The sequence below is a fragment of the Uranotaenia lowii genome, chromosome 2 (assembly GCF_029784155.1).
Source record: "Uranotaenia lowii strain MFRU-FL chromosome 2, ASM2978415v1, whole genome shotgun sequence".
In the NCBI taxonomy this organism is placed as follows: Eukaryota; Metazoa; Arthropoda; class Insecta; order Diptera; family Culicidae; genus Uranotaenia; species Uranotaenia lowii.
Genome location: NC_073692.1, coordinates 177,074,150 through 177,085,188, shown reverse-complemented (window position 1 = coordinate 177,085,188; position 11,039 = coordinate 177,074,150). Strand labels below are relative to the sequence as shown.

Here is an 11,039-nt window from a genome sequence, read left to right as displayed (position 1 = left end):
TGCACAGGTTCTAGTAGAATTCTACTAGAAAGGCTACTAGAATTCTAGTAGCCCTAGTAGAATAATTATTAAGCGGGGCGTTATATATAAAAAATTGGGGTCTCAACGTTTAACGTGCATCTGTCCAGTCAGCCGATTGCCCGATTGCACACATACATTCGCCTAAAATTATAAACAAATGAATACAACACACGGTCGATTATTTTAACGACTTTCTGCTTGTGAGTGTTAGTGATCCAAGCAGGCCTGAAATAATCTTTTAAGTTTCAACGGCCATTTTGCCACAAGTTTTCTCAGCAGCAGCATCGTGATGGAGGTAATTTTTATTAGATATTGCTATTGAATATTTTATTTTAACCTTCAATTTTTATTTCAGGTGACGGAAAAACCAATTAAGTCTCTAGAGCAGCTGAAAGATTCCTGCCTATTTGCGTCCATCAGGTGTGGACGAGTACGAGCCGTTAGGATCTGTTCCGCTGAGTACCTGAAGCGCCATGAAAAAAGCCAACAGCTTCCGGACGGGTGCGCCCTGCAGTTCGGATATCAGCAATTACTCGCTAGCGGTGATAAAAATGTGCGGGTTAAATGCAAATGTGATTTTTTTTATTAATTAACTCTAAATTATGAAAAAGTGTGAAAGAAAATTAGGATTGTTAAAAAATATTAAATGAAAATAATAAAAATTAGAGGCAATAAAATTCACTCATTTTTATTTATTTTTTTAATTATCCACTACCTCCAGCAAATAAAAATAACACGCACACGAATGCACGCATGCACTAACACATAAGCAAGAAAAATCACACCAATACATTCAAACCATGACAGATGTCAACGAGAGCTGTCATTCTGAACCGGGAAAACTGATTCAAGTAGAATCGGTTGGGCCAAATAATGCTTGAATTCAATGGGAGGAATGCTTGAAGAATGCTTGGAATCCAAGCATTCTTTCAAGCATTCCAAGCATTTATTTTGTTAAGCGGGATGCTACCGCCCGGTGCGCGAAAGAGTGTGTATCCCAAAACCGGTCCGCTGAAATGAGCAAAACCGGGCCGCGTACACAGTAAACGAAAATTACCGAGTTCGGTAATTATTTTACCGAAATCCTAACATGTGGAGATCGTTAAACTGTTCGGTAATTTTTTCATGGCTGAGAAGTGACAGCTGTCAAATATTACGGACCTTTGTCGGTAAAAATAACCAAAACTCGGCTGATCCTCTGTCAAAATATTGACAGTTGTCAACATGACAGCTCGTTATATAACCGGCCGATCGGTATTGTTGAACCGAAATGTCTTTAATTATTACCGAAAGGCCGGTTATTTTTAACCGAAAAACTAAAAAGCTCGGTTATATAAACCGAACAACTGGTAGACTTAACCGAAAAAACCTGTAACCATTACCGAAATACCTAAAACTATTACCGAAATACTTGAAATTTTTACCGAAATACCTGTAATTATTATCGAAATACTGATAACTTTTACCGAAAAAACTGTAAAAGTTCGGTAATATTTACCGAACAATCGGAAGAGTTTACCGAAATATCTGTAATTATTACCGAAAAATCGGTCAGTTTTACCAGATAAATTCAAAAAGTTCGGCAATGTTTACCGAAAAACCGGTGATTTTCACAAAATTCCACTACTTTTTACCGAAAACTCGGTTGTTTTCACCGAAAAACCGATTTTTTTCGCCGAAATATCTGTTATTACCGCATCGCCGATAATATGAACCAAAAACTAAATTTTTCACTAATTTTCACCGAAAACCGTAAAACGTTCCGTAGTTTCGGTGTACGATACCCAGCATACTACACGAGATGATTTGAGTTTCGAATATCATCTCATGTAATATGCTGAAACCTGAATACCATGTATAAGCTGAAACCACCAAACGTTTTACGGTTTTCGTCAAAAATTACCCAAAAAAATATTTTTTGCTAAATACTATCGCATTTCTAGAAGACGCCTCAATAGCAGAGGCTCAATCTACAAATAAAAATGTGGAGCTGAATCAAATAATTTTAACTTTATTTTCTGTTTATGGCAACATGATACCGTCTCGTGGCTTTTCAAGGAATCCCCTAATCCCCTCCCCCCTCCCCTACATTCTGTGGACAATGACAGGTGACTGGAGGAAGGTTGTCACAGCCACGGGACCTGGAAGTAAAGTTAATTTTTTTTGCTAAAGTGCAGAAAATAAACTCATCCGATGTACCTTTACTGGAGCTGCGATCAAATAAGCAATCCGTTCCATGCGAAGAGCCGCGGTGCTGGTGATGTCCCAAATCCGATGGTCTATGTGCGTTCAAGTGCATGCATGTAGGCCAACGAAGCAATAAAAAAACTGCTGCTCCATTGCTCAAAAAACGCGAAACCGAAAATGCCGAACAATGGCGACGACTGGCCGGTTAAAAGATAACCATCACACTCGAGCGCACGAAAGAAGTCGAAACGATTAATTTCGGTTGCAAGAATGAGAAGGAAGACCCGGAGTGCCAAAAATTGACAATCGAATTTCGACGTTCGTCTTGACAGCTACACTGTTTGCAGTTTAATTTCTGTAATTTTTTACCGAAAATTGATGGCATTGAGATTTGTTTACATCAAAATAAAAGAACTTCGGTAAGTCAAGAGCCGATTTACTGAACTCGGTAAAAACTAAACGTCAGATTGATCAATTACCGAAAATTTTCTAATTACAGAACTAGTTCTGTAAAATGAATTACCGAACTCGGTAATTTTAGTTTACTGTGTATACTCACTTATTGGTGCGTTTGCTCTTAAGGGTACAAACACAGTGAGCGCGAAGCGAACTGCGAAGCGAAATATTCATTCACCGGATGAATTTCGCAAGTTCGTTTTTGAAGGCCGGCCACAGTGCACGCGAATTGCGATGCGGTTCAACACTGAAAAAAACCTTCGGTGTTGCAAAAATTAATCACACGTGAAAAAATCTTTGCACATTAATTTGCAGAATCAAAACTGTGATCGAGATGTACCGCGCAAAAAAACTAATCCGCGTTAGTTCTGAAAAACAACGTTAATTCCGGAAAACCTCGGAAAAAACCTTGTGCGTTCTAGAACCGCAGGGATTATGAAAAGGAATCTTAAGGACAACCCAAGCAACCAAAAGTCGCGTTTTACTTAAAGATGGAACTCCGAAGTTCACATTTGGCTGAAAAAATGTTTTACGAGAACTTCAGGTGACTCTTGTCGCGTAAAAGTTACTCAGGAACTTCCATCGCCCTTTGAAAGGTTAAACTATCGATAACGGAACTTCTAAGCGCTTTTAATGGAACTTCTTTCAAGAAGGTCGATTATGTTCGCGTGACATTCCAAAACGCACCATTAAGATGCTTGAAGGTGTTTTAAAGAACCTATATGGGAAATCTAAGCGACATGTCAAAAATGTTTTTCAAGAAGGTCGATAACGATCGCGTAACATTCTAAAGCGTTCCATTAAGATATTTGAAGGTGTTTTAAAGAACCTATATGGGAATTCTAAGCGACATGTCAAAAATGTTTTTCAAGAAGGTCGATAACGTTCGCGTAACATTCTAAAGCGCACCATTAAGATACTTGGAGGTGTTTTAAAGAACTTATTTGGGAATTCTAAGCGACATGTCAAAAATGTCTGTCAATTGTTTGTCATGGTATTTGTTTTTTTTATATCTGTACTGATATATACAAATGGAATTCAAGATTTTTTCGAATTTTTCTTATAAATGTTAAATAAGATATTCGAATAAATTTTTGATGATGCAAATTTTTGTTATGATTCATATTGTGTACTGAAAGTCCTTTGAACGAAATAAGGTACCTTCTATTGACCAACCCACTCAATCATCTCAAATGACATTAAGTTTAAATACTAATCATTACAGTGGCAATTAGCTATTGCTGGATTGGTCGAGAGGCTGGTGAGCTTCATTGCAACCTAGAGAGCAGCGGTTCAATTCTCTAGGCGTGTAAGCAGCTTTTGTAATGAAAACAATATAATTAAAATCAATGAGATAGACCATGATGGACCGGCAACCTAGCAATCTGACATGTGGTTGTCAGAGCAATCCCAAGTAACCAAAAGTTCCATAGAACGGTCTCTTAGAAGCTTACTCAGCCCTGTTTTAGGGCTGTATAGCTTTCTACTCAGCTTAAAATTTAAGTTCTTATCGATACTTTAAAGGTTCATAATCAAAGCTGAGTAGAAGGCTATTCAGCCATTGCATGAGACTTTGAATAAAAAGGATTTTTTTAAAAAGTATTGTAGGTATTTACTTCACCCACTCTCCCATTGAAATTCTATTCATTTCATTTTTATTATACCTACTATTCCTGTTACTCTTAATGAATTTTATACTTACTTGAACAATTTTCATGAAGATTTGAACCTGGACCTTTTTGGTGAAAACTGAACATGCTACCTCTGTACCACAGCCAATACTTACTCGCTAAAATTGAAATACTCAGAGCACGGCTACCTTTTACTCAGACGTCGCCACATGTATGAAGCAGTCGACGGCTGATCTTAATGAACTCAGAAATCAGCGGAAAGATTACTCAGACGGCAGGAAATTCGCCACTCAGAGAACTCGAGTGCTTGAAGGCGACAACTGAGTAAATGTTGATCAGTTTGTGCGAAGCGGTCGACGAAGTTTTCGTGCAACATAAACTGGAAAATTTACATGGTTAAAATGCATATTTTAAACGTTATTTCTAGATATCAATCCGATTTTCTTCATATTGCAGGATACAGAGCTGAAGTCCAAAAGAAAACATCCACCGAAGTGATGGAAAAGCCCTGCAGGAATGACCAAAAATCATCTACCCAGGCGGTCATTTGCCATATCTTAATCCAGTACGGTATAATCGGTCCCAACCCGGGAGACGAAACCCGACAGGTGAAAACTGAAGCCAAAATGTTCATATAAATATTGTTTTTTTTTAATAAAGGTGTATGAATATATTTCGACTTTTGTTATTAATCGAATCGACAAATCCATCATTTGCCTGAATAATAACACAGGTTTTAATTATTCTAGCATGAAAAAAGCGGCCAAAAACCGCTTCAGAATCATTCGCGCATTCTGAGTAAGCATGACTCAGATGTCGCGAAAAGGGCTGTTAGTCAGTTCTGAGTAAAAGCCGTTTAGTCAGAACTGAGTAGGTGCGGTTTTGGCGACAACTGAGTAATCGTCACTCTGAACTGAGTAGCTGAAAGTTAGCGAGTAGATTGATGTTATTTAAAACTTCTATTCAAAGTTAACTCGGGTTTATCCCTTTTCCGAGTAGGCATAGTATTTAAAATGTAAACATTTGCATCCATCAAATAATGCATCATTTATTTTCAAAGCGGACTCGCATGGTTCGTGATTAAACGTAAATTTTTGAATGTTTGATTTTTCTTTTTGTGAAATGTGCCTTACTTTTTTGTTTCAAGTTCTAGTTTAAAAAAGAAGAACCAATAATGAAGTGCTGCGAGATCTCTTTCAAGTTGAAATTTTCTGCAACAGCAAATGGAGAGCCAAATTGAGCTCTTGAATTACTATGGTTTTTTAAAATAAGTTTTATTTGTTCTGTGCCACTAACGATATTTTTTAAATTTTAGATTCTTGTTTTAATGAAATCAAAAAACAAAGTTCTTCAAAATGGGCCTGAAAAAAAATCAGAAGTCGCATAGTTTTCAGTTTTCTCATTTGAGGGCTTCTCCCGGTACCAACCAGTGGAGACCTTGCTCAAGGCCGCTCCGCTTCTTCTGTTAAAGCTGCTCCTCCATGAACAAAATTAAGGAAAATGAGGAAGCATAGCAATGTAAATGATTAGGTGTGAATATGTACTATCATTGAAAACAATTTAAAAACAAAATTTGAATAAAAATTTGATTTTTTTTGTTTGTTTGGCTCAAAAACTAAACTGTTGATTATTAATGTTCCAAAAGTATAGAATTTGTGGAAAGCTTGTGCAGAAACTTATTTTGGATTTAGTAAAGTATTCCCTTAGTATCATTTACTTATGAACCTGGACCTTTCCATTCTGTTCTTATCCTAACATCCTTTTTGTTCCAATCGCTGACGGAGACAGTAAAACAAATCATTCATTTATTTTTCGTAAATAATTTATACGTTTGCATTGAAGTTTTTAAGAAGTTTCACATGGAACCAAAACGTTCGTAACAAGTTCTGCATGGAACCGAAAAGTTCGTAAGAAGTTCTTCATGGAACCAAAAAATTCCTAAGAAGTTCGTTACGAAGCACGATAGTCCGAATTGAATCCTGGATTTTTAAAGGTACTTGGAAAGCACAAAAATTATCTATGCTACTTCTTTAGACTTTTTAATTTCGTTCAGAAGTCCGATTCAAGCACTTGTATTCAATTCTCTCGAGGACCTTTTACTCAGCCAAATGTGAACTTTTAATGTACAGGGTTAAGTATCTATGAGACTTTTGGTTACTTGGGATTTGTCAATCGGATTTTTTTTTCGGCGCGTAGAAGTTTCTTGACATTCTCTTAGAAGCTGAATAGCGTTCTCTACAGCCACCTAAACGAACTTGAAAGTAGCTTTAAGAACTTAAATTTTGGGCTGATTAGCATTCTCTTCAGATACAAACGAGAGCTGATTAAGCTTCTATGGAAACTTTTTAAGGGAATTCTGGTTGCTTGGGAAGAATACTAGGTGCCTGGACTTTATGAGGACGTCGGAGAATAGATTTTTGACGCCCAAATCCAAGATGGCGGCTTCAGCCTAACATAAAAATGCTTTAAATGACTGAAAATCGCGAAAAACACCCATAATTTGGGTATTAGGTGAAAGGAATCAATTAGTAAAAGTCGAATTTTGCAGTCTGACGCTATGAAACGCCATCTTAAAATTCAATACGGCGGCTTCTGCTCAACTTTAAAATATTTTAAATGACTGAAAATCGCAAAATCTACCAAAACTATGACAGAAACATAACAAAATGATGGAAAAAGTTACAATATTATAACAACAAAAATAACGAAACGCTGAAAAAACTTTGATAAAAATATGGAAAAAGTGATAAAAGTTACAATATTATAACAACAAAAATTACGAAACACTGACAAAACTTTGATAAAATATGGCAAAGGTGACAAAAATATTACAAATATAATAAAAATATATGTAACAAAGCTTTGAAAAAAATATGATAAAAATGTAACAAAACTATGATCAAAAAAACAAAATTGGCAAAGATTGTTATAGTACTGTAAGATTTTTGTCATTTTCTTTAATTTTTATCATAATTTTACCATGTTTTCATTGGTCGTATTTTTGTCATAGTTCTGTCAGATTTTTTGTTCATTTGATTTTTTTTTTTATAGTTACTATAGTAATAGTTGATTACTCTTGCATTTGAACTCACGGACATTGGCTTAGGAGGGAACTAACTTGCCAACTGAGTTACACATATCACAAGCCCATAGATTTGTCTTGATTTTGTAATTTTTTCGTCATATTCGCCAAATATTTGTAACATATTCATCATTATATGTTCGGATTTGTCATTTTTTTTGGTGAAATTTTGTTATTTTAATGTCGTATTTGTCATTTTATCTTTTTTCTTACATATATTTGAAAGTATTTTGTTATATTTTTATCTCATTCTTCATAATTTTGTCAGATTTTTGTGATTATTTTGTCAAATTTTTGTCATATTTTTTTAAGAACTTTATCATATTCTAGCCTGTATTTTTTCATTTTTATGTCAAATTTTTGACATATTTTTACCACCTATATAATATTTTTTTTCATAGTTTTATATATATATATATATATATATATATATATATATATATATATATATATATATATATATATATATATATATATATATATATATATATATATATATATATATATATATATATATATATATATATATATATATATATATATATATATATATATATATATATATATATATATATATATATATATATATATATATATATATATATATATATATATATATATATATATATATATATATATATATATATATACACACGCAGAAAAAGAACAGGGAGGCGTTTCAAGAAAACGTTTTGTTAATTTATTTTATATTCTAAATGCAGATTTCTTCACAGCTATCACAAAATAATGGAATAGAAATAATGATAAAAAATAGTTATTTGCACACACATATTTTTTATTACCTTGAATTGTAATTTGAGTTATTTTCAAGCGAAACAGGCTTTATTACAATAATCGTGTGAATTGAAAACGATCAGTTGAAACAAGAAAAAAAAATATCCGAAAATTGGTCCGCCGGCTCATGGAACCGATTCCTTTTTAAAGTTTTCCAGTTAAAGTAAGGTTTAATGGTAAACTGTATTATTGATTTTTTTTAATTACGTCTTTGTTTTCAGGAATATTAATGGTTTGTAGATTCCAAGGCCGAAATGAAGTCTGGAAGTTATCATCACTGCTGCAGAGATGGATGAAATGTCAAAAACATCCAAGTCCGTTTCCCGTAGACCCCGGTGACGGCAAGAATGTTCAACAGCAGTCGGCTTAATTTGCAGCTGATGTCCGGTACGCTAAACTGGCCCGGGCCATAGGTAAATATAGCTACTGATTTAGATTTGAAAATGCCTCCTAATTGCTTTTTTTTAGCTGGTGTGTGAATGTCCTGAACTTATGCCGGCCGGCTATTCGGATTTCGGCAAATGGGCGCTTTGCCCCGACCTTCGGCCGACATCAGCACCTTCTTGCTCTCCCGAAGGTAGCCGGTTATGAAGGTGGAACTGCCGCCTGCCGCTGCTGCAAGATGGGCAGCATTATCGGGAATCAGCACTGGTGGACAACAAAACGCATATGCAGCTTTAGTGATAGTATCATGTTTTAATTTCATTAAACGTATTTGAAAAATTGAAATAAATTTTTGTTCAATTATTTATCATTCATCGAAATCCAATAAATAACATGCATCCAAATAGAAACCAATCAAATTTCTGCTTTCATATCGAATAACAATTTTGTTTTGTCTCGATTCGAATTTGTTTTAATTTCGTACCAAAGTTTTATTATTTTGATAGAAATTATGTATCACTTTTAAAAAGGGTGTATTTTATTTTCAATCAAACGATAAGTTTAAATCAAATCGATATTTTTATTCAGTGTGGCCAAAAATATATTTGTGCCTTTTCCCAACCAAAAATTTTATTATTTTTGGCCGAAATCTTATTATTTTTAAAATATATTTTTCTGCGTGTATATATACACTGTAAATTTTTGCCTCGATTTCCAGCAAAAAAAATTGCTGGAAACGTTCAGCAATCCAAATTTTTGCTGGAAACCAGCAATCGGTTTTCGAATTGCTGGATTTTTCAGCATTCGGTTATGTGCTTGTCATTTTTGCTGAAAAATCAGCAATCGATTTTCAAATTGCTGGACTTTCCAGCAATTGATCCAGTTTGCTGGAAAATCAGCAATCGAGTCAATTTGGAGTTTGTTTTTGTTTCGTATACGCTGAAGTAAGGTGAGATTCTATTTTATGAATTAAGGTTAAATTACCCAACAAACATTTTTTGCTGAACAACCGCTGAAACATTGTTTAGTTCTAATTTTAAATCAGCTATCTTGCTGAAAGAAGGCAACCCAAATTTAGAGAGAAGCTGCTGTTCAGCCCTTAAACATCGAGATCTGGAGAAATTAATCAGCAAAGATGACATGAAACCACATGAAACGTCAATTGACGGAGCAACAAAAAAAAACAAAAAGAATGTTGACCGATGTATGTCCGATGTTTGCCAGCTACTTTTCCCCTCACGTGTTATTTTTTCTTCATTTGAACTCGTCTCGAACTTTGAACCTACGACTTGTTAGTCTCATGCCGCAGAAGGCACAACCAACCATGCATTCTGCGAAGGAACAGAAAACTGTCGCTCTTAAGCGACCAAAATATTTCTCAACCAAGGTCAATTTCAAATGAAGAAATTGAAATTGCTATGAGAATAAAATGTAAATTTCCCGGCAAGGCCATTTTATCATGCCAAATGAGAAATTCCGAATCATTAGACGAATCAAAAGATAATTATTTTGATTCGTCATGACACAAAAGTTTGATATTGCTGAAAGACGCTTTCGACGCTACCCTTATACAGCTGACGGCTGTCAAATTTGAAGGTGTCAAAAATGGTTGGACAAAGGCTGAACGAGTTATTCTTCAGCCAATTTTCCCCTACTTTCTATTGGCTGAAATAAAACTTCCTTATACGCTGAAACAGCGCTGAAATATTTCTTTCTTCAGCCAGAAAGCTGAAACAGCAATCAGCACCTCAAAACAGCATACAATCAAAGAATTGGCGTTTTTAATCAGCAAAAATGTTTGTTGGGTAATATAATTATTTTATTTTACTCTATATTCTAGCAAGCAGGCATCAAGTCAAGGGTAAGTTTTTATTGGACAGGTAGATATTCCATAGAAGATACTAATCAAAACTATTTTTACAGGTGGCGGATGATCAACATTTTGGCACAAAGCGGCCACGCCAGAGCCGGTGTTTGAAAGTTGTGAAAAAAAGTTTTTTTTTTGGAAAATAAATTAATCCCTTATTGAAAAAGGGGGAAAATAATTGTTTTTATTGCTTATTATATGCACAGCCAATATTAAACTTTAATTTTGAATTGAAATATAAATTTCATACTAAATACTGCCGGTTGTGTTGAAAGAAATAGCTGGTTTCCAGCAATCTGGATTGCTGATTTTCCAGCAATTTGAATTGCTGGAAACCAGCATTAACGTTTGCTGTTTTTTCCAGCAATTGAAATTGCTTGCTGGAAAGTCAGCGGGACAAAAACCAGCAAAATTTTGCTGGTTTCCAGCAAAAAAAAATTTGCTGTGTATATATATATATATATATATATATATATATATATATATATATATATATATATATATATATATATATATATATATATATATATATATATATATATATATATATATATATATATATATATATATATATATATATATATATATATATATATATATATATATATATATATAT

General features: G+C 34.2%; 1 long non-coding RNA gene across 1 annotated transcript; it reads left to right on the top strand.

Annotated features, from left to right (window-relative positions):
* The first annotated feature begins 255 nt into the window (after positions 1-255).
* On the top strand, positions 256-702 carry LOC129744185 (uncharacterized). The gene is made up of 2 exons (XR_008736844.1): positions 256-316; positions 377-702. It is a non-coding gene; the product is annotated as an uncharacterized LOC129744185 (long non-coding RNA).
* The last annotated feature ends 10,337 nt before the right edge of the window (positions 703-11,039 follow it).